Here is a 25,393-nt window from a genome sequence, read left to right on the forward strand (position 1 = left end):
CTTGAATGAAATAAAGGAAGAGGTCATGGTCAAAACATCTGTATAACATTTTCACACCAGACCATGTATGTGTGTGTGTGTGCGGGGGGGTTGGTGTAGGGATGGAGGAGTTGGAAATTGACATGGGGTGGGTGGCAGAGATCTCTGTGCACACAACTCTGCAGGCTGATTTGCCATCAGCAGCTGTTCCTGAGTCTGTCCTGAGGCTGGACTGTTTCCAAGGAAACATAAAAAGGTGTTGGAGATTTGTATATAATATTCTGATCTTTATTGTCAAGAAAAAAAAATAGCAAACACCTTCCAGTTATCTATGCTGCTCAGCCATTGTCTCCTGCAGTTCTAGCGCCAATCAAATTGGATTTTAGGGCAGCTGGTCAGTGGGGCTTCCCCAGCCTTGGTGTACTAAAGGAGAGGATTAAATTATGTCTCAGGGTCCATTATTATCTGTCTTTGCTTCCTATATCATGCATGTATCATCTAGGTTATTGGCATCTAGGCTGGAATTTGAAAGACTGCACTAGATTTGGGCTTGTGGATTTTCTCTCAAGAGAATGAAATTGCTGTGTGTTAGTAACGTGTCTGTTTCCCACCAGCACCATTGTTCACTGTAGCCTAAACCATACCGAGCATGATGGCATGGTGGCAAAAAGTCTAGATGCTGACCCCTCACTTCTTGCCTTCAAATTCCAGTGCCTACATGTAACTTTGTGCATATTATTTAAATCTACAGTGCCTCGGTTTCCTTGCCAAAAAAAGAAAGGGATAGTATAGTGGTAGTGCTTATACCACAGGGCTCTTACGAGTGTTCCATAGTGTGTGTGCACGTGTGTGCATGCACATATATATATCACATATCATATATATGCGATATATATATCATATATGTGTGTGTGTATGTATATATATATCACATCATAGTTTCCTTATCCACTCATTGATTGATGCACATTTGGGTTGTTCCTTATTTTTGCAGTTGCGAATTGTGCTGCTATAAATATGCGTGTGCAATTATCATTTTCATATAATGACTTCATTTCCTCTGGATAGATACCCAGTAGTGGGATTGCTGGATCAAACGGTAGTTCTACTTTTAGTTCTTTAAGGAGTCTCCACACTGTTTTCTATATGGGCTGTACTAGTTTACATTCCCACCAGCATTGTAGAAGTGTTCCCAGATCACCGCAACCACGTCAAAATCTACTGGTTTTTTGGTTTTTCGATTATAGCCATTCTTGCAGGAGTACAGCGGTATCACACGGTGGTTTTGATTTGCATTTCCCTGATCATTAGTGATGTTGAGCATTTTTTTCATATGGTTTTTGGCCATTTGTGTATCTTCTTTTGAGAATTGTCTATTCATGTCTTTGGCCCACTTTTTGATGGGGATTTTTTTTTTCTTACTAATTTGTTTAGTCCTTTGTCAGATATATGGATTGTGAAGATTTTCTTCCACTTTGGGTTGTCTGTTTACTCTGCTGACTGTTCCCTTTGCCATGCAAAAGCTTTTTAGTTTAATTAAGTCCCAGCTATTTATCTTAGTTTTTATTGCATTTGCTTTTGGGTTCTTGGATATGAAATCCTTGCCTAAGCCAATGTCTAGAAGGGTTGTTCCAATGTTATCTTCTAGATTTTTTATAGTTTTAGGTCCTAGATTTAGGTCCTTTTATTTATTATTATTATACTTTAAGTTCTAGGGTACATGTGCACAATGTGCAGGTTTGTTACATATGTATACATGTGCCATGTTCGTATGGCACCCATTAACTCATCATTTACATTAGTTATATCTCCTAATGATATCCCTTCCCGCTTCCCCCACCCACAACAGGCCCCGGTGTGTGGTGTTCCCCTTCCTGTGTCCAAGTGTTCTCATTGTTCAGTTCCCGCCTATGAGTGAGAATATGCAGTGTTTGGTTTTCTGTTCTTGCAATAGTTTGCTGAGAATGATGGTTTCCAGCTGCATCCATGTCCCTACAAAGGACGTGAACTCATTCTTTTTTATGGCTGCATAGTATTCCATGGTGTATATTTGCCACATTTTCTTAATTCAGTCTGTCATTGATGGACATGTGGGTTGGTTCCAAGACTTTGCTATTGTGAATAGTGTCGCAATAAACACACATGTGCATGTGTCTTTATAGCAGCATGATTTATAATCCTTTGGGTATATACCAGTAATGGGATGGCTGGGTCAAATGATATTTCTAATTCTAGATCCTTGAGGAATCGCCACACTGTCTTCCACAATGGTTAAACTAGTTTACAGTCCCACCAACAGTGTAAAAGTGTTCCTATTTTTCCACATCCTCTCCATCATCTGTTGTTTCCTGACTTCTTGATGATTGCCATTCTAACTGGTGTGAGATGGTATCTCATTGTGGTTTTGATTTGCATTTCTGTGATAGCTAGTGATGATGAGCATTTTTTCATGTGTCTGTTGGCAGCATAAATGTCTTCTTTTGAGAAGTGTCTGTTCATATCCTTTGCCCACTTTTGGATGGGGTTCTTTGTTTTTTTCTTGTAAATTTGTTTGAGTTCTTTGAAGGTTCTGGATATTAGCCCTTTGTCAGATGAGTAGATTGCAAAAATTTTCTTCCATTCTGTAGGTTGCCTGTTCACTCTGATGGTAGTTTATTTTGCTGTACAGAAGCTCTTTAAATTAGATCCCATTTGTCAATTTTGGCTTTCATTGCCATTGCTTTTGGTGTTTTAGACATGAAGTCCTTGCCCATGCCTATGTCCTGAATGGCATTGCCTAAATTTTCTTCTAGGGTTTTTATAGTTTTAGGTCTAACGTTTTAAGTCTCAAATCCATCTTGAATTAATTTTTCTATAAGGGGTAAGGAAGGGATCTAGTTTCAGCTTTCTACTTATGGCTAGCCAGTTTTCCAGCACCATTTATTAAATAGGGAATCCGTTCCCCATTTCTTGTTTTTCTCAGGTTTGTCAAAGATCAGATGGCTGTAGATGTGTGGTATTATTTCTGAGGGCTCTATTCTGTTCCACTGGTCTATATCTCTGTTTTGGTACCAGTACCATGCTCTTTTGGTTACTGTAGCCTTGTAGTATAGTTTGAAGTTAGGTAGCGTGATGCCTCCAGCTTTGTTCTTTTGACTTAGGATTGTCTTGGCAATGCGGACTCTTTTTTGGTTCCATATGAACTTTAAAGTAGTTTTTTCCAATTCTGTGAAGGAAGTCATTGGTAGCTTAATGGGGATGGCATTGGATGTATATATTACCTTGGGCAGTATGGGCATTTTCACAATATTGATTCTTCCTATCCATGAGCATGGAATGTTCTTCCATTTGTTTTGTGTCGTCTTTTATTTCATTGAGCAGTGGTTTGTAATTCTCCTTTTAGGGGTCCTTTACATCCCTTTTAAGTTGGATTTCTAGGTATTTTATTCTCTTTAAAGCAATTGTGAATGGGAGTTCATTCATGATTTGGCTCTCTGCTTGCCTGTTATTGTTTATAAGAATGCTTGTGATTTTTGCACATTTATTTTGTATCCTGAGATTTTGCTGAAGTTGCTTATCAGCTTAAGGAGATTTGGGGCTGAGACGATGGGGATTTCTAAATATATAATCATGTCATCTGCAAACAGGGACAGTTTGACTTCCTGTTTTCCCAGTTCAATAACCTTTATTTCTTTCTCTTGTCTGATTGCCCTGGCAAGAACTTCCACCACTATGTAGAATAGGAGTGGTGAGAGAGGGCATCCCTGTCTTGTGCCAGTTTTCTAGGGGAATGCTTCTAGTTTTTGCCCACTCAGTATGATATTGGCTGTGGGTTTATCATAAATAGCTGTTACTATTTTGAGGTGTGTTCCATCAATATCAAGTTTATTGAGAGTTTTTAGCATGAAGGGCTGTTGAAATTTTGTCAAAGACCTTTTCTGCATCTATGGAGATAATCATGTGTTTTTTGACTTTGGTTCTGTTTATATGCTGGATTACATAATGAGTTGCATATGTTGAACCAGCCTTGCATCCCAGGGATGAAGTCCACTTGATCATGGTGGATAAGCTTTTTGTTGTGCTGCTGGATTCAGTTTGCCAGTATTTTATTGAGGATTTTTGCATCGATGTTCATCAGGGATATTGGTCTAAAATTCCCTTTTTTTGTTGTGTCTCTGCCAGGCTTTGGTATCAGTATGATGCTGGCCTCATAAAATGACTTAGGGAGGATTCCCTCTTTTTCTATTGATTGGAATAGTTTCAGAAGGAATGGTACCAGCTCCTCCTTGTACCTCTGGTAGAATTCGGCTGTGAATCCGTCTAGTCCTGACCCAACCTGAGAGTCCCATCTGCTTCTTGCCAAGCCCCGACAGATGATTTGCCTGTTCTGTTTTCATTTCATGCATACTATAATGGATGGTTAAGACATCAATTTTTTTTTTTTTTTTTTTTTTGAGACGGTGTCTTGCTCTGTAGCCCAGGCTGGAGTGCAGTGGCCGGATCTCAGCTCACTGCAAGCTCCGCCTCCTGGGTTCACGCCATTCTCCGGCCTCAGCCTCCCAAGTAGCTGGGACTACAGGCGCCCGCCACCTCGCCCGGCTAGTTTTTTGTATTTTTAGTAGAGACGGGGTTTCGCCGTATTAGCCAGGATGGTCTCGATCTCCTGACCTCGTGATCCACCCGTCTCGGCCTCCCAAAGTGCTGGGATTACAGGCTTGAGGCCACCGCGCCCGGCCAAGACATCATTTTTATAAAAAGAAAAGGATCATAAGAATTGTTGGGTTTACTTTCCTTTTATTTTTTGCTAGCTTTCATATTATGATTTGAGAAGACCTATTTCTTACTTGATCCCAGATTTCTGCTGTTTTCCCCCCAACTTAACTTAGATTCTTAATTATTGCCTCAATTTCAGAGCCTGTTGGTCTATTTCAGGATTCAACTTCTTCCTGGTTTAGTCTTGGGAGAGTGTATGTATCCAGGAATTTATCCATTTCTTCTAGGTTTTCTAGTTTATTTGCATAGAGGTGTTTATAGTATTCTCTGATGGTAGTTTGTATTTCTGTGGGATTGGTGGTGATATCCCCTTTATCACTTTTTATTGCATCTATTTGATTCTTCTGTCTTCTTTATTAGTCTTGCTAGTGGTCTATCAATCTTGTTGATCTTTTCAAAAAACCAGCTCCTGGATTCATTGATTTTTTGAAGGTTTTTTGTGTGTGTCTATCTCCTTTAGTTCTGTTCTATCTTAGTTATTTCTTGCCTTCTGCTAGCTTTTGAATGTGTTTGCTCTTGCTTCTCTAGTTGTTTTAATTGTGATTTTAGGGTGTCAATTTTAGATCTTTCCTACTTTCTCTTATAGGCATTTAGTGCTATAAATTTCCCTCAACACACTGCTTTAAATGTGTCTCAGAGATTCTGGTATGTTGTATCTTTGTTCTCATTGGTTTCAGAAAACATCTTTAATTCTGCCTTCATTTTGTTAGGTACCCAGTAGTCATTCAGGAGCAGGTTGTTCAGTTTCCATGTAGTTGTGCCATTTTGATTGAGTTTCTTATTCCTGAGTTCTAGTTTGATTGCACTGTGTTCCGAGAGACTGTTTGTTAAGATTTCTGTTCTTGTACATTTGCTGAGGAGTGCTTTACTTCCAACTATGTGGTCACTTTTGGAATAAGTGCGATGTGGTGCTGAGAAGAATGTATATTCTTTTGATTTGGGGTGAGGAGTTCTGTAGATGTCTATTAGGTCTGCTTGGTGCAGAGTTGAGTTCAATTCCTGGATATCCTTGTTAATGTTCTGTCTCGTTGATCTGTCTAACGTTGACAGTGGGGTGTTAAAGTCTCCCATTATTATTGTATGGGAGTCTAAGTCTCTTTGTAAGTCTCTAAGGACTTGCTTTATGAATCTGGGTGCTCCTGTATTGGGTGCATATATATTTAGGATAGTTAGCTCTTCTTGTTGAATTGATCCCTTTACCATTATGTAATGACTTTCTTTGCTTCTTTTGATCTTTGTTGGTTTAAAGTCTGTTTTATCGGAGACTAGGATTGCAACCCCTGCCTTTTTTTGTTTTCCATTTGCTTGGTAGATCTTCCTCCATCCCTTTATTCTGAACCTGTGTGTGTCTCTGCACGTGACATGGTTCTCCTGAATACAGCAAACTGATGGGTGTTGACTCTTCATCCAATTTACCAGTCTGTGTCTTTTAATTGGAGCATTTAGCCCATTTACATTTAAAGGTAATATTTTTATGTGTGAACTTGATCCTGTCATTGTGATGTTAGCTGGTTATTTTGCTCATTAGTTTCTTCCTAGCCTCGATGGTTTTTACATTTTGACATGTTTTTGCAGTGGCTGGTACTGGTTGTTCCTTTCCATGTTTAGTGCTTCCTGTAGGAGCTCTTGTAGGGCAGGCCCGTTCGTGACAAAATCTCTCAGCATTTGCTTGTCTATGAAGGATTTTATTTCTCCTTCACTTATGAAGCTTAATTTGGCTGGATATGGAATTCTGGGTTGAAAATTCTCTTCTTTAAGAATGTTGAATATTGGCCCCCACTCTCTTCTGGCTTGTAGAGTTTCTGCCAAGAGATCTGCTGTTAGTCTGATGGGCTTCCCTTTGTGGGTAACCTGACCTTTCTCTCTGGCTGCCCTTAACATTTTTTCCTTCATTTCAACTTTGGTGAATCTGACAATTATGTGTCTTAGAGTTGCTCTTCTCGAGGAGTATCTTTGTGGCATTCTCTTTATTTCCTGAATTTGAATGTTGGCCTGCCTTGCTAGGTTGGGGAAGTTCTCCCGGATAATATCCTGCAGAATGTTTTCCAACTTGGTTCCATTCTCCCAGTTACTTTCAGGTACACCAATCAGATGTAGATTTGGTCTTTTCACATATTCCTATCTTTCTTGGAGGCTTTGTTCATTTCTTTTTACTCTTTTTTCTATAAACTTCTCGCTTCATTTCATTCATTTGATCTTCAATCACTGATACCCTTTCTTCCAGTTGATTGAGTGGGTTACTGAAGCTTGTGCATTTGTCACGTAGTTCTCGTGTCATGGTTTTCATCTCTATCAGGTCATTTAAGGACTTCTCTACATTGGTTATTCTAGTTAGCCATTCTCCAAATCATTTTTCAAGGTTTTTAGTTTCTTTGCGCTGGGTTCATACTTCCTTCTTTAGCTCAGAAAAGTTTGATCGTCTGAAGCCATCTTCTCTCAACTTGTTAAAGTCATTCTCTGTCCAGCTTTTTCTGTTGCTGGTGAGGAGCTGCGTTCCTTTGAAGGGGGAGAGGTGCTCTGATTTTTAGAATTTGCAGCTTTTCTGCATTGCTTTTTCCCCATCTTTGTGGTTTTATCTACTTTTGGTCTTTGATGATGGTGACGTACATGGGGTTTTGGTGTGGATGTCCTTTCTGTTTGTTAGTTTTCCTTCTAACAGTCAGGACCCCCAGCTGTGGGTCTGTTGGAGTTTGCTGGAGGTCCACTCCAGACCCTGTTTGCCTGGGCATCATCAGCAGAGGCTGCAAAATAGTGAATATTGCTGGACAGCAAATGTTGCTGTCTGATCATTCCTCTGGAAGCTTTGTCTCAGAGGTGTACCTGGCCGTGTGAAGTGTGAGGCGTCAGTCTGCCCCTGGTGGGGGATGTTTCCTAGTTAGGCTACTCGGAGGTCAGGGACCCACTTAAGCAGGCAGTCTATCTGTTCTCAGATCTCAAACTCCGTGCTGGGAGAACCACTACTCTCTTCAAAGCTGTCAGATAGGGACATTTACCTCTGCAGAAGTTTCTGCTGCCTTCTGTTCAGCTGTGCCCTGTCCCCAGAGATGGAGTCTACAGAGGCAGGCAGGCCTCCTTGAACTGCAGTGGGCTCCACCCAGTTCGAGTTTCCCAGCTGCTTTGTTTACCTAGTAAGCCTCAGCAATGGCGGTTGCCCCTCCCCCAGCCTCGCCGCCACCTTGTAGTTAGACTGCTGTGCTAGCAATGAGGGAGGTGCTATGGGCGTGGGACCCTCCGAGCCAGGCGCAGGATATGATCACCCGGTGTGCCCTTTCCTAAGATCCTTGGTAAAGCGCAGTACTAGGGTGGGAGTGACTCGATTTTCCAGGTGTTGTGTGTCACAGTTTCTCTTGTGCTTCCTGGTGAGGCAATGCCTCACCCTGCTTCGGCTTTCACTCATTGGGCTGCACCCACTGTCCTGTACCCACTGTCCGACACGCCTTAGTGAGATGAACCCGGTATCTCAGTTGGACATGCAGAAATCACCCGTCTTCTGTGTCGCTAACATTGGGAGCTGGAGGCTGGGGCTGTTCCTGTTCAGCCGTCTTGGTGCCACCAGATTTAGGTCCTTAATCCATCTTGGGTTGATTTTTGTGTAAGGTGAGAGATGAAGATCCAGTTGCATTCTCCTACATGTGGCTAGTCAATTATCCCAGCACCATTTGTTGAAAAGCATGTTCTTTCCTCACTTTATGTTTTTGTTTGCTTTGTGAAAGATCAATTGGCTGTATGTATTTGGGTTTATTTCTGGGTTTTCTATTCTCTTCCATTGGTCTATGTGACTTTTTTTTAAAAAATATATTTTAAATTCTGGGATTCATGTACAGAATGTGCAGGTTTGTTACGTAGTTATACACATGCCATGGTGGTTTGTTGCACTTATCAGTACCAGTACCGTGCTGTTTGGTGACTATGGCCTTATGGTATAGTTTGAAATTAGGTAGTGTAAGCCTCCAGATTTGTTCTTTTTGCTTAGTCTTGCTTTGGCTGTGCAGGCTCTTTTTTGGTTTCATATTAATTTTACAATTGTTTTTTCTAATTCTGTGAAGAATGATGGTTGTATTTTGATGGGAATTGCATTGAATTTGTGGATTGCTTTTGGCAATATGATCTTTTTCATGACATAAATTCTGCCCATTGATGAACATGAGATGTGTTTCCATTTGTTTGTGTCATCTGTGATTTCTTTCAGCAATGTTTTGTAGTTTTCATTGTAGAGATCTTTTGCCTTCTTGGTTAGGTATATTCCTAAGTATTTTTTTTTGCAGTTGTTATAAAAGGGGTTGAATTTTTTATTTGATTATCCACTTGGTCCCCATTGGTGTATGGAAATGTTTAGTTTTCCATTCCTAAGTTACTTCACTTAGAATAATAGTCTCCAATCTCATCCAGGTTCCTGCGAATGCTGTTAATTCATTCCTTTTTATGGCTGAGTAGTATTCCATCATGTATATATGATGGAATATATATATACACACAATGGAATATATATGTATATGATTCCATCATATATGATTCATCATATATTATATATATGATTCCATCTACTGATTCGTGTACATTAATCTTGTATCCAGAAACTTAACTGAATTGTTTTATCAGCTCTAGGAGCTTTCTGGAGGAGTCTTTAGGGTTTTTGAGGTAAACAACCATACTGTCAGCAAATAGTGACAGTTTGACTTCCTCTTTACTAATTTGGATGCCCTTTTTTTCTTTCTCTTGTCTGATTGTTCTGGCTAGAACTTCTAGTGCTGTGTTGTAGAGGAGTGGTGAGAGTGGGCATCCTTGTCTTGTTCCAGTTCTCAGAGGGAATGCTTTCAGCTTTTCCCCATTCAGAATTATGTTGGCTATGGGTTTGTCATAGATGGTTTTTATTACATTGAGGTATGTCCCTTGTATGCCAATTTTGCTGACAGTTTTAATCATAAAGCAATGCTGGATTTTGTCTAATGCTTTTTCTGCATCTATCGAGATGATCATGTGCTTTTTATGTGGTGTGTCACATTTACTGACTTGCATATTTGAAACCATCCCCGCATCCCTGGTATGAAACTCATTTGAATGTGGTAGATTATCTTTTTGATATATTGTTGGATTCGGTTAGCTAGTATTTTGTTAACAATTTTAGCATCTGTGTTCATCAGAGATATTGTTCTATAGTTTTCTTTTTTGGTTATGTCCTTTCCTGATTTTGGTATTAGGGTAATGCTGGCTTCATAGAATTAGGGAGGGTTCCTTCTTTCTCTATCTTGTGGAATAGTGTCAAAAGGATTCATACTAATTCTTCTTTGAATGTCTGGTAGAATTCTGCTGTGAATCTATCTGGTCCTGGACATTTTTTGTTGGTAATTTTTAAATTACCATTTCAGTTTCACTGCTTGTTATTGGTCTGTTCAGGGTATCTAATTCTTCCTGACTTAAGCTAGGAGGGTTGTATTTTTCCAGGAATTTACCCATCTCATCTAAGTTTTGTTAGTTTATGTGCATAAAGGTGTCTATATTAGCCTTGAATGATCTTTTGTATTTCAGTAGTGTCAGTTGTAATATCATCTCCCATTTTGTTTGTTGGGATTTTCTCTCTTCTTTTCTTGGTTAATCTTGTTAGTAGTCTATCAATTTCATGTATCTTTTCAAAGAACGAGCTTTTTGTTTCATTTATCTTTTGTATTTTTTTTTCCTTTTCAATTTCATTTAGTTCTGCTCTGATCTTGTTTATTTCCTTTATTCCATTGGGTTTGGGTTTGGTTTGTTTTTGTTTCTCTAGTTCCTTGAGTTGTTACCTTGTAATATCAGCTTGTGTTCTCTCAGTCTCTTTGTTGTAGGTGTTTAGGGTTATGAACTTTCCCCTTAGCACTGCCTTTGCTGTATCCCAGAGGTTTTGATAAGTTGTGTCATTATTGTTGTTCAGTTCAAAGAATTTTTAAATTTTCATCCTGATTTTGTTTTTGACCCAATGACCATTCAGGAGCAGTTTATTTAATTTTCATGTATTTGCATGATTTTGAAGATTCCTTTTGGAGTTTATTTCCAGTTTTATTCCACTGTGGTCTGAGAGAGTGTGTGATATAATTTCAGTTGTTTAAAATTTACTGAGACTTGTTTCATGGCCTATCATATGGACTAACTTGGAGAAAGTTTCATGCTCTGTTGAATAGAATGTGTACTCTGCAGTTTGATAAAATGTCGTGTATATATCTGTTATGTCCGTTTGTTCCAGGATATAGTTTTAATCCATTGTTTCTTTGTTGACTTTCTGTCTTCCTGACCTGTCTAGTGCTGTCAGTGGAGTATTAAAATCCCCATTATTATTGTGTTGCTGTCTATCTCCTTTCTTAGGTCCCCTAGCGATTGCTTTATAAATTTAAGAGCTCCAGTGTTAGGTGCATCCATGTTTAGGATTGTGATACTTCCCTGTTGGACAAGGCCTTTTACCATTGCATAATGTCCCTCTTGTCTCTTAACTGCTGTTGCTTTAAAGTTTATTTTGTCTGATGTAAGAATAGTTACTCCTGCTCGCTTTTGGTGTCCATTTGCATGAAACGCCTTTTTCCACCCCTTTACTTTAAGTTTATGTAAGTCCTTATGTGTTAAGTGAGTTTCCCGAAGGCACCAGATAGTTGGTTGGTAAGTTCCTATCTATTCTGCAGTTTCGTATCTTTTAAGTGGAGCATTTAGGCCATTTAAATTAAATGTTAGTATTGAGATGTGAGGTTCCATTGCATTCATTGTGCTATTTGTTGCCTGTGTACCTTGATTTTTTTGTTTTTGCTTTTTAAATTGTATTTTTGTTTTATAGGTTCTGTGTGATTTATGCTTTAAAGAGGTTCTGTTTCTATGTGTTTCCAGGATTTGTTTCAAGATTTAGAGCTCCTTTTAGCGGTTCTTGTAGTGGTGGCTTGGTAGTGGCAAATTCCCTCAGCATTTGTTTACCTGGATACAAAATTCTTGGCGGTAATTGTTTTGTTTGAGGAGGCTGAAGATAGGGCCCCAGTTCCTTCTAGCTTATAGGGTTTCTGCTGAGAATTCCGCTGTTAATTTGATCGGTTTTCCTTTATAGATTACCTAGTGTGTTTGTCTCATAGCTCTTAAGACTCCTTCATCTTAACTTTAGATAATCTGATGACAATGTGCCCAGGTGATGATCTTTTTGCAATGAATTTCCAAGGTGTTCTTTGTGCTTCTTGTATGTGGATATCTAGGTATCTAGCAAGGCCAGGGAAGTTTTCCTTGATTACTCCCCCAAATATGTTTTTCAAACTTTTAGATTTCTCTTATTCCTCAGGAACACTGATTATTCTTAGGTTTGGTTGTTTAACATAATCCCAGATTTCTTGGAGCTTTGTTCACATTTTCTTAAGTCTTTTTTCTTAGTCTTTGTTGGATTGGGTTAATCTGAAGACTTTGTCTTTGAGCTCTGAATTTCTTTCTTCTATTTGTTCAAGTCGATTGCTGAGACTTTCCAGAGCATTTTGCATTTCTATAAGTATGTTCAATGGTTCCTGAAGTTTTGATTGTTTTTTCTTTATGCTATCTATTTCCTTGAATATTTCTCCCTTCACTTCTTGAATCGTTTTTTGGATTTCCTTGCATTGGGCTTTACCTTTCTCTGGTGCCTCCCTGATTAGTTTAATAACTAATCTCTTGAATTCTTTTTTCAGGTAAATCAGGGATTTCTTCTTGGTTTAGATCCATTGATGGTGAGCTAGTGTGATTTTTGGGGGGATGTTAAAGAGCCTTGTGTTGTCATATTAAACTTGAGTTGGTCTTCTGGTTCCTTCTCATTTGGGTAGGCTCTGTCAGAGGGAAGGTCTAGGGCTGAAGGCTGTTCTTCGGATTCTTTTGTACCACAGAGTGTTCCCTTGATGTAGTACCCTCCCCCTTTTCCTGTGAATGTGGCTTCCTGTGAACCAAGCCGCAGTGATTGTTATCGCTCTTCTGGGTGTAGCCACCCAGCAAGTCTACCCAGCTCCGGGCTGGTACTGGATGTTGTCTGCACAGCATCTTGTGATGTGAACTGTCTATGGGTCTCTCAGCCATGGATACCAGCACCTGTTCTGGTGGAGGTGGCCGGGGATGAAATGGACTCTTTGAGTGTTCTTAGCTTTGGTGGTTTAATGTTCTATTTTGTTTTGCTTGGCCTTCTGCCAGGAGGTGGCACTTTCCAGACAGCATCAGCTATGGTAGTATGGAGAGGAACTGGTGGTGGGCAAGGCCCTCCAACTTCCAAGATTATATGCCCTTTGTCTTCAGCTACCAGGGTGGGTAGGGAAGACCCATCAGGGTGGGGCAGGGTTCAGGGTTCGGCGTGTCTGAGCTCAGACTCTCCTTGGGTGTGTCTTGCTGCAGCTGCTGTGGGGGATGAGGGAGAGGTTCCTAGGTCAGTGGAGTTGTGTACCTAGGAGGGTTATGGCTGCCTCTGCTGAGTCATGCAGGTTGTCAGGGAAGTGGGGGAAACCCAGAAGTCACAGGCCTCATCCAGCTCCCACCCCATCCAAAAGGCCGGTCTCACTCAAACTCTGCCCCCCCAGTAGCCCCAAATCTGTTTCCAGGCAGTGGGTGAGCAGGGCTTAAGAACTTGCCCCAGGCTACCCACCTCCCAGCTGCAAAAGAAAAGGGCTTTGGTTCCTCCCCCACCCAGGAGTCTGCATGCAGGATTTTTACCCTCCCCAGAGTTTTGGCTGGGAGGCTTCGCACCCAGTTAAAACGGTTACAAAGTTCAGCTGGAGACCTCCTTCTCTCTGTGGCAATTTCCCCATGCCTCTGGCCACCCTCTTGAAGGATCCCTGTGGTCCCAGGCGGGAATGGCCTGCTTGGGGACCCAGTGAGCTCCCAGGGCCTTTCCCGCTGCTTCCTCTACCCCTATATTACACTTGGCTCTCTGAATGGACTCAGCTCCAGGTAGGGGCGAAAACTTCTCCTGTAAACTAGACCTTCCCCAGTGGGGATGTTTCCCCAGTGGGGATGTGTGTTTTGGAGCAGAGGATCTCCCTTTCCCACTTCTGTAGTTTGGGCACTCAGTATTTGGGGTGCCCCCCAGGTCCTACAGGAGCAGTCCTTTTCCTCTAGAGGGTCTGTGGGCCCTCTCGGGATTCCTGGTTTGTTCTTGCAGTCATTCTGGAGCTAAAATTCACTGTGGGAGCCTCTGCACACTGCCCTGTCCATTTGAGTTGGAGCTGCAGTCTAGTCCTGCCTCCCGTCTACCATGATGGTCCAAAAACAGATTGATTTCTTGGGTCAGATCTGATCAGTTGTCACTAGATGTGTCAGCATCATATGATGTAAAATATAACCTCCTAAGCATCAAGAATGTTCTCCCCTAGAACTGAAGTGGGCATGACAAGATGCCAGGGCTTGCTTTGGTAGTGTACTTTATTAGCGCTGGAGATAGTTATTTGAATAAATCACAGAGTGATGTCACTGGAAGTCATGAGAATGAATGGTATGAAAAAATAAATAAAGAAGTGCAGATAACATTTTGAAAATAGCCACATTTGTTGCGTGACAAGACACAGGTTTGAGTGTACAAGCTAAAGTAATGTTACAAAGGCATCTACTGTCCCTGCACAGTGGATGGAGAGGACAAGGGGAAGCTCTAGCTGTCAGGCCTCTGAGCCCGAGCCAAGCCATCGCATCCCCTGTGACTTCCACGTATGTCCCCAGATGGCCTGAAGTAACTGAAGAATCACAAAAGAAATGCAAATGCCATGCCCCGCCTTAACTGATGACATTCCACCACAAAAGAAGTGAAAATGGCCAGTCCTTGCCTTAAGGGATGATATTATCTTGTGAAATTCCTTTTGCTGGCTCATCCTGGCTCAAAAATCTCCCCGACTCAGCATCTTGTGACCCCCACTCCTGCTCGCCAGAGAACAACAACCCCTCTTTGACTGTAATTTTCCTTTACCTACCCAAATCCTATAAAACGGCCTCACTCATCTCCCTTCGCTGACTCTCTTTTCGGACTCAGCCCGCCTGCACCCAGGTGATTAAAAAGCTTTATTGCTCACACAAAGCCTGTTTGGTGGTCTCTTCACACGGACACGCATGACACTAACTACCTCTGCAACTGCATGGCAGGGAGAGAAAACACAACTGGACATGCTGGTGAGTTTCAACCAATAATGGGGGAAGAAGCCAGCAGATATAATCCTCATCCTTCTTCCCAATCAAAGACTATTTTGAGAAATAGTAGTTTTGTAGGCTGTATGGAGACAACCTGTGAGATCAGGCAACCAGCTATGTTTGTTATGAAGTTGTGACCTATTTAAAAACATACCTTCATGTCTTTGCTCTCACTCATTTCCCCTATCACTTCTCCTTTTCCCTTATTCTTGTTTCCTTGGGTTCCTCTGCCTGTCAAAGCATTAGCTAATACGTTTTTCTTAGGGCTTAGTTTTCAAGGGAGCTTGGGATAAAACACCTTCATTAAATATACAAACCATTGCTCGCAGCTCACTGGGCATCTACAGCCAATCAGTTAAAGTCAAGTCTGGTGGTTCTCAAAGAGTGATCCCTGGACCAGCACCTGCAGAATCAGCATCACTTGGGGATTTGTTAGAAGTGCAAGTTCTCAGGCCTCACCCTATACCTACCAAATTAGAAATGCTGGTTGACTTTGATGCACACTAATTAATGCATGAAATCCATTGATCTAGTCCAAGTGTTGTCCAACTCATATTTATGGGCTAGCTGCTTATTTTTTATAATAAAATGGTTTATTGGAACACAGCCACACCCATTCGTTTACTTATAGCCTGTGGCTCCTTTTATGTCACAAGGAAGAGCTGAGTGGTTGACAGAATAAAGGATTTATGATATGGCTCTTTAAGAAAACATTTGCCAACTCCTACTCTCGTGCAACCCTGCACTTCTGCTCCCCACAGGTGAGTCATATTCTTACCAAGTCAGTGGTTTTCTTACCCAAACTTGTGCTAGTCTTGTTATTGCTGTCATTTAACCTGATTGAACCTACCTTAACTAGTGCCCTATGAATTCAATAAAGAAACAGGGATTTTGGATTTTATTTTTAAGAAAACTAAGTTGAGTGTTTTGAAGATACTTGAGGTGAGTAACTAAAATGTATTGCTGTAAAACTAGGTGTGTACTATAATTTTATGTATTTTATATGGCTATAAAATACTAGAAGGAAATAATAGAAGTCAAGAAATGGGCCAGGCATGGTGGCTCACGCCTGTAATCCCAGCACTTTGGGAGGCCAAGGCGGGTGGATCACTTGAGGTCAGGAGTTTGAGACCAGCCTGGCCAACATGGTGAAACCCCGTCTCTACTAAAAATACAAAATTAGCCAGGCTTGGCAGTGCGCACCTGCAATCCCACCTACTTGGGAGGCCGAGGCAAAAGAATCACTGAACCCAGCAGGCAGAGATTGCAATGAGCTGAGATTGTGCCACAGCACTCCCGCCTGGGCGACAGAGTAAGACTCTGTCTCAAAAACAAAAATTAAAAAAAAAAACAAAAAGGATTTGCATTCGGTTTGTATTTAGGTTCTGACTCCACTTTAAAGAAACCCAAACGGAATTGCAGGGAATACATTTGGAGTGTAGCTTGGGAAAGAATGGTCTTTTAGAATAACCGGAAGAAGTATACTAAAATAAAAGATAGCCCCATAAAGACTGGTGAATAAGTAAATGTTATATTTGAAGTTAAAGAGAGATGTGGATTTTTTCAGTTGTTTTTGTGATTTCAGCTTTAAATAATCTTCTTGATTAACTTGTCAGGCTGCTGACTGAGGCTCATGAAAGGGCATCTTTTAGGTATATGAAAGTAGATGTCTCTGTGTCAGGCCCGAATGTACCTACAGTTGTATTAGGGTTTGCATATCATCAGGATATAGAGAAATTTCTCAAATGTATTTTTTTAACCTATGCATCAGAATCACCTTAATAAAATGGAGAAGGCTGGAGACATTCCAAGGAATCTTAATTTTAATGGCCCCCATGTGATTTTTATATATGCAGAAGAATCAGTGGTACAGAATAATCACCTATTTAATTATTTACATTCAAGTCATTAAATAAAATGCAACCCAACTCAAGGGATTATATAAAATCAGTTAATGCTTTTCCTAATGTCTTCCATTAAAATATGTTATTGCATATTTACAGCCATCTTTAAATTCCATCCATACAAAATGATAGATAAATAGGTAGGTAGGTTTTAGACTTGCTCCTATTTACTGTATGAAAGCTTCCATCAGACAGCAATCAGGTTTCTTTGTAGTTAGTGGAGTCCCATAGTTGAACCATCAAAACCTCAAAGCTCTAAATGTATAAAGTATAAAATCGAATATGGATGTATATATGAATGTACATATGAATGTATAATAGAATGTTAACTTTTAAATCTTGTCCAAGACACTGAAATAGAATAGATGTGAAATTTAAAAGTGAGATGCCAAACTCCAAGAGGAAATTTCAATGTCAGTGACTGAGAACTGGTGAGATGGCTCAGAAATTCACAAAAGAGAGAGATGCCTTCCTGCGTGGACCTCATTGGAGAGTCTGACTGCTTTCCTGTACTGCAGGTGGAGAGCTGGGAGGGACCTCTTGAAAAGCCCAGTTTCCTGGAGCTGGGGACAGTGGGGTCTGGTGCCTGATTTCACTTAGTGAAAGCTAAAACAGCATGGCCTGTGGTGGGAGGAGCAGGGGGGAAGAGAGAGAGAGAGCTGAGGAGAAAGGGAGGCATGGGCCGTGGGCGGGGTGGGGTGGGGAGAGAGAAAGGAGAGGAGAGATCTAGGGTTAACTCCCTTTTGCCATGGGAGTGTTCCCTGAAGACTCCATTTTGGTCCCTTCTGGGAGGAGAGTGACCTTCCTGAAGCCTTAGCAGGTCCTGGTAGGGAAGACTGTCAGGCAGGAGATTCCAGTGAGAGCCTGTTAGTGCAGTGGACAGACACCAGGAGAAGGGAGCCTCGGTCAGAGTGTTACCGGTGGAAAATATCCGAGTTACCCCAGTTTATCTGCAGCCTATCCAAAGAAACTTTAGAGAAGGAAAAATAAGGCATACCTACTTTAATTGCATTCATCCTGTGTCTGGTTAGCATGCCAATCAAACATGTATGTGAGTGCTGGTCCCCAAGCACAGTGGCGAAATAAAGACATTCACAAAGCAATTTAAGTACTAACTCCCTCAAAATTTGGAGGGCAGGTTTCAGAGGCATTTGGCCATGATGCTGTCACCTAAATATTTTTACCATATCATTCAAAGAAAAACCTGAGGAAAAAGCTTATCTGTAGCAATTGTGCTGTGAGACTGTCTTTATGATCACCTTGGAGGGCAGATGCAATCAATTCTCTGCCTGAGATGGTCTTTAACTAAAGGTCAAACAAATTTTTCTTACATGCCCCAGGGAGAAATATTTAAAAACCCAAATAATTGCCCCATGATGTCACAGGTATTATTTTTAGCATTTATGAGCTTACATCATTTTCCTGAACTTAACACTATACGAATTGCTATTTTATATAATGTCGCATGCTGTGATGTTTTACTGTAATCCAAGTATTCAAATTATATTAAAATATTCATGCACCTACAAGTCATGTTAATTTCCTGTGCTGCGTATTTCCTGTTTCTTGCTCCAGATTTAGTTTCTACCCTTTTTCACTCAGCTCTGAGGGTATGTCTCAACAGGTTTCCTTGTTTTCTGGCTTTTGGGTACAGGAGGTCACAGTTAAATCTGAGTAAGGTAACAGCATTTTCCTCAGCCTTTTTCCTAAGGAGGCACCCAGGCTGGCTGCTCCCTGACTTAGGGAACCTGTTCCTAACTGGGCCTCTCCTCATACCCCACAGATGATCACTCCAGCCTGCTTTAATGGGATTCACTGTTATTCCTGTGCCTCTCACATGGGTGTATGCATTTACTCAACTTCCCTCAAATGACCCAGCCTGAGAGTCCCATCTGCTTCTTGCCAAGCCCCGATGGATGATTTGCCTGTTCTGTTTTCATTTCGCGCGTACTGTAATGGATGGTTAAGACATCATTTTTATAAAAAGAAAAAGATCATAAGAATTGTTGGGTTTACTTTCCTTTTATTTTTTGCTAGCTTTCATATTATGATTTGAGAAGACCTGTTTCTTACTTGATCCCAGATTTCTGCTGTTTTCCCCCAACTTAACCTTGAATTGGGGCAAAAGCTCTAAATTCTACAGGGATAACTTGGGAGAGGCAAGGAGGTGAGGGGAACGATGGGTGAGGCTCAGGACCCTCTGCCCCAGCTTCCTCCAGAACCGCTCCCTTTTATTTGTCTCTTGGCTGAGCTGCTTTGTAAGAATAAATTTGTAAGTTTGATAAAATGATTCTACTGTTTAAAATGTGTGAAAATCAGTAGTAGCTTAAGGCATGAAATATTCCCTTTGAAGTGTAAACCAGTCATCTGAATGGGCTAGAACCTTCCTGGCCATTACCAATTAGTCAGAATCATTCTCAACTGGGGCTTAGCAGAGCAGTGCCTGCAACTCAGTTGAAGGCCTTGGTCTTTGTAGAGACTCAAGAAGGTGACATGGTCATACTCAGGAGAAAAGCTGCAAAGAGGAGGGGTAGATTCTCTGTATGAAGACAAAAAGAGTATTTATTTACTTATTTATTTATTTATTGAGATGGAGTCTTGCTCTGTCACCCAGGCTGGAGTGCGGTAGCACAATCTAAGCTCACTGCTACCTCCACCTCTTGGGTTCATGCGATTCTCCTGCCCCAGCCTCCTGAATAGCTGGGATTACAGATGTGTACTGCTACACCTGGCTAATTTTTGTATTTTTTTTTTTAGTAGACATCAGGTTTTGCCATGTTGACCAGGCAGATCTCAAACTCCTGACCTCAACTGATCCATCCACCTCGGCCTCCCAAAGTGCTGGGATTACAGGCATGAACCACTGTGCCCGGCTGAAAAAAATAGTTTATACCCATTTTTTTCTGACTTTGAGTCTGGCCAGCCTGTCTGAAGACAATGAGTTGTGTCACCACATCTCACACAGAAAAAATGTTTGATGCCTGGTGCTTGGCAGTTTGTTATGAAGAAAGAGATTGTGCTGAAAGAGCTCATTGTTATCTGGGGCTGCCCCTTAGTTGTTCATGTCTGAGATCTGGGAATGATCCCTTAGGCATCCTTCTCCCTTGGTCCACACATCCCATTGGTCACAAGGCCTATGGATACTCCTTTTGAATATCTCTTAATAAATACTGCTGCTTCTCTTCACATTCTTCTGCCTTGGACACTCCTCTACTTGTCTCTTGGCTCAGCACTTCAGGAATTAGCTTCAAGGTTACATCTTCAGAGAAGTCTTCCTTAACCTTCTAATCTTGACAAGTTCCCCATTATGCTCTCTTACTGTATTCTTTATCTTTATTTTTCTTCATAGCTCTTGATATGATTTTAATTATAATTTTGTTTTGGTGGCTACAGGTTTAGTTTGTGATTCTCTCGATATTTTCACCTTAGGAAGTGTGACTCTCCTGGTCATCCTTGTGTTCTTGGCACTTAGAACAGTGCTTGTATGTAGAAGGGACTCAGGACATTTTTTCTTTTTTTTTTTTTTTGAGATGGAGTGTCCCTCTGTCGCCCAGGCTGGAGTGCAGTGGCACGATCTTGGCTCACTGCAACCTCTGCCTCCCATGTTCAAGTGATTCTCCTGCCTCAGCCTCCCAAGTAGCTGGGATAACAGGCGCCTGCTACCACGCCCGGCTAATTTTTTTGTATTTTTAGTAGAGACAAGGATTCACCGTGTTGACCAGGCTGGTCACAAACTCCTGAGCTCAAGTGGTCCGCCCGCCTCGGCCTCCCAAAGTGCTGGGATTACAGGTGTGAGCCACCACGCCCAGCCTCAGGGCATTTTTATTAAGTGGATGGATTAATCCTTGACACCTCTCCTCTCAGTGCAAACACCCAGATTTGCTCCTAGATTTGTTGGATCTCTCTTCTATTTCTCTCAAATTCCTCTCCTTCCTGACGTCTCTACTGCCACTATTCTAGTTTATGCTCCATCGTCTCTCACCTGGACAACTGAAACTGATTTTACACCAGACTCCCTGATTCTAGGTTCTCTACACCACAGCTAGGGTGCCGTTTTTTTCTTGCTTAAAACCCCTTAAAGCTCACATTGCCCGTAGTAGGAAACCTAAACTCTTTAACAAGCTGAAGACCTTTCTGGATTTGACACCTGCTTATCAGCGACATATTTGGGTTTCTCTTCTCCAGACATATTGGACTGATTGGACGGTCTTCTAGATCTTTGGCTGCCTTTTTTTTTTTTTCCCCACTTTCTGAATGTGTGCACAGGCTATTTTTCAAAGCCTGAAATCTTCCTTCCTTCATTTCCTCTCTCTCTCCTCCCACCTTCATTTTCCTGGTTGATCCTCACTCTTCCTTCACGCTTTCCTTAGATGTCACTTATTTGGGAAACCTTCATTGGCTCCAGGCCCTATGCCTGGGATTTGCTGTCCCCTCTTTCGCCCTGAGTTCCCTATCTCAGCGCTTTTACCCTGTCTTCATTTACCTGTCATTTGGTCTCTGTAACTAGATGGTAAACTCTTAAGAGAGCAGGAACCATGTTGGCATTATGCACATGGAACACTTCCTCCAAGTGCTGAGTACACAGGAAGGTCTTAATCAATGCTTGTTGAATGAATGAATGAATAATTTTGGTGAACGTGGGCTAAAGTGTTGTTTTAGAGATAATAAAAGCAGAAAAGTTGTGACTGCTATTGAAATATTTCTTTTTTTCTCCCCACATTTTTCCTTCCTACCTTTTCAGACAGGTATCAAGACCTTATAGTTTCTTACCTCAGGAACAGCTTAAAGTGAGTGAACAGAAAGCAGAAACTGCTTGAAACCAAAGGCTCTTCTTATTTTTAGAGATGCCAAAGCTCTTTGAAGAAATGATGCTGCATATCTCTAAGAAGGAGGATCAAGAGGGGTATTCTGTGGAGGGTAGTAAGAGAGGAAGGGAGATAAAAGTGGATAAATGGGAGACATCTGTGAGTTCTAAGAGCAGGAGTCACTTCTCGACAGAACCGTGAGGAAATGGCAAGACCTGAGCTGAAGAAACTGCGTAGTATATCCAGGGAGTGGACCTTCTGGAATTCTAATCTTCCAAAGACGTTGGATACACTCTTGTGGGACCTCATATTTAGGGATTATGTAGAAAGCAATTTATATATATATACATATATGTATATATAAATATATATGGTATATAGTTACATTTAACTGTGTGTACTTAACTAACTATATATTGTGTGTTATATGATATATATATACACTTGACTATATATGATATATACTCACATAGTATATAAAGAGATAATATATACATATAAATAAAATAGAAACTTAAAAACTCTTTTAGGATTTAGTATTTTGGTATCCGGGCACATCTGCAGTTGTGCTTTCTGTCTGCTGAAAAGCCTTTCCAGGTTTCTGGCTATGTTTTTAGTAGGTAACAGAGCCTACTTGGTTTGTTGTTGTTGTTGTCATTTGTTTGTTTTGGTCATGAGCATCTCTGATACAATAGGTTTGCCCCAGTTTCCAGAAGGAGAAATTAAGGACTAGAACAGTTAGCATATAAAGGAAAAGCCAGAGTGGGCAACTGTAAGGGCAACTGGAAATAATAACATCCCAGGCTTTTGTTAGTTTCTTTATAATTGTGTAACTGTTGTTTGCTTTCACATAGTTAGATGCATTTAGCCTATCAGTAGTTCACTCATTTATTCATAAACATTTATTTTATGTCTATTACTGCTGGCCTAGACATTGGGGATTCATGGCTGAATAGAGCTGTGATGTAGCACATTTGAGACCAGGAACAGATATTTTAGTTTCAAACCTTGTTTTTAGAATGGAATTTCTTGTATTCCGTTTCTAAAGAGGCTTCTTTCATCCACAGTGAATGCAGCAAAGTTGGGGATGTTTGGCAATGCTTTTTGGTGACATATTTACATCAGGATTGTTCTTTTTTTTTCCATAGTGACATCAATGATTGATATCAAGAGAGCAAACTATTCTAAGCTGTCTTTGAGCACTCTCCTGATTCCCTTCTCTGCTCTGACAGAAGTATTGCATGCCTCCATTATTATCCTTCTTCCTTAAATTATCTCTACTGTGCTAAAGAAAGTGATGAACCATATATGTTTAATCTTCCAGTTACTGGGATGGAGTCAAAGATTGATCACATTTACATTATTGAGGATGAATCATCCTTCTGATATCTGATAGCATTTATTTCTTTGAAAAATGGATAAAAATGATCTACAAAGGCATAGTGAGTGTTTTGGATATGGAAGCTTCTGGACTTTGAACAGGCTAGTTTTAAAGCATATTCAAAGTATCCTCTGACACTAATTTTGTACAAAATCTGCAAGCCAAACTACTTGATCCTGTGGCATAGGTTTCAAGACAAGAGCTCAGTTAGGTTTTACTCAAATGTCTTCAATATCTGTAGAAATTAGTTACTTACTGTATGATTAAAAAAACTGGGATGCTAAACAATGGAACAAGAACTTTCCTTAACATTTTTTAAACTGAACTGACTTTGACCTCAACTGGAAATTTTTGGCTTAATTAGAAGCTTTGCTCTCAATGTCAGGTCGAACCCTGAAGGTACTGGTTTTGGACTTTGTTGAACCCATCAGGTTTTTTGTTCTTTTTTCTTTGTTCCTCTCCAAATACATGCCATCAGGTAAAAACTAAAACAAAACCATGAAACCACTACCATGACAAAAATCAAGACCAGGCTCTTCCTAGGGTACTATTATTCTAGAAATGAGAATACAGATGGTCTTTGACTTATGGTGGGGTTATGTCCTGATAAACCCATTGTAAATTAAAAATATCCTAAGGCAAAAATGCATTCAATACCCCTATCCTACCGTAGCCTATCTAGGCTAAGCTATGACAGCTAAGCTATAATAACTATGATAGGCTACGGTAGGATAGGGGTATTGAATGCATTTTTGCCTTAGGATATTTTTAGTTTACAATGGGTTTATTGAATATTGAATACTGGACATTACATTGGAAGTGCAACAGTTTTGCACTACTGTACAGTCAAAAAATTGTAAGTTGAACCATTGTAAGCTGGGGACTGTCTGTATTACATGCTGTGTAACATATATATCGAATAGTATCAATATTGCCTTTAACTAGACAGAACATCAGAATGTTTGCTGACTAGATTCATTTTATTTCTTATTAACTCCTTTTAAAAATAGTCTTAATGGTCAAAACATAGATATGTTGATATTATTTATACTTGCTTTTTTCTTGCCTCTTATAGTAGCACCCGTCTGCTGCAATGGAAAACTGTAATTATTGGTAGCATCAGTGTCAGATTAAAATAACTCAGTGCCATATTCTTATTTATGAATTGCAATAATAATATAATTTAAAACATTTCTTTTCTTCTAGAGGAAAAATAACTTACTATAACATTAAGCCTAAGAGCACTGCTCTCAATCTAGGAGCATTGATTCATTGCTTTCCTTTTTTTTTATTTTTTGAAGCCTAAACTACTGTAATTCTCCTTAACTGGTCTTCCCACTGGGCAAATTTAACCTCCAAACGGTATAAAGCTCTGCAGCTCATCTTTCCATTTGGAAACTAGCTAAATCTGCATATATTTTGTTCATGGAAGGATTTACCTTGCCTTGCAGGAAAGCTTCATGGTGATTTGAAACTGTTATCACTCAGTCTTGAGAGCATTCTGAGGTCTGGCTTCTACCTCGAGGACCTGCAGATAGTACATACCCTACAGCTGCCACACCAAGAACCTCTTAAAGACTCTTAGCATTAATCAGATAGGTTTTAGTGTTAAAGCTTTGCATTTGCTGTCCTGACACTTGAAATATTTATCTTTTAGCCAGGGAATATTTGCCAGTCTGTTTTTAAGGTTTCAAACCAAGATAAAAGACACTTTTTAATTTTTATTTGGCATTGAGAATGCTACCTAAAAGAATCCTAACTAGGTTGTTTTTTTTTTTTTTTTTTTTTTTAGTTGGAGATTCTATGGAAATAAATATGCACTAGAGTTAAGAACTAGTGTGCCAAACTGGGGCCTAGATTAAATTTGTGTGGGCTCATGAGGTTGATATTCCAAATGCTACCTGAGCCAGAGTTATAGCGTTTGGTGAGTATGCTGAAGGATTTGGGATAAAAATGAAAAACGCCAGAAGAAAAACACCAGCAGCTCCGTTTAGTTCAAGATAAGAAGTATGTTATTATGTTATAAACATTTGTAAAGAAAAATTCCCCACTTGGCTTGGAATTTATCTCTGATCACCCGGATTGTAAACCACATCCAGAGACATAAATTAATAATCATATATATCATTCATCCTTCACATATAGCTTAGGTGTTGCCTTGTCAGGGAAACGGTGGTGAATCTAAACCCCTTTCTCCTCTGATCCCACAAAACCCCTCAGCTCACACTTCTTTTGTAATACCTCTCACAGTACTTGGCAAATTACGTTGAGCTACCTCTTCAACTACTTGTCTCCATTACTGGAATGTGAACATTTTAGGGATAATGATCCAGTCTCGTTGATCTCATGTCTAAGGCCCAAGAACTCCTTTGATGGTTCAAAACGTATTTGTTCAATTAATAAATGTACACGTAAACTTGAAGGGTTACTACTTTTGGAACAGAATTAAGAGT

This window comes from Chlorocebus sabaeus, chromosome 18 (genome assembly GCF_047675955.1).
Source record: "Chlorocebus sabaeus isolate Y175 chromosome 18, mChlSab1.0.hap1, whole genome shotgun sequence".
NCBI classification, from domain to species: domain Eukaryota; kingdom Metazoa; phylum Chordata; class Mammalia; order Primates; family Cercopithecidae; genus Chlorocebus; species Chlorocebus sabaeus.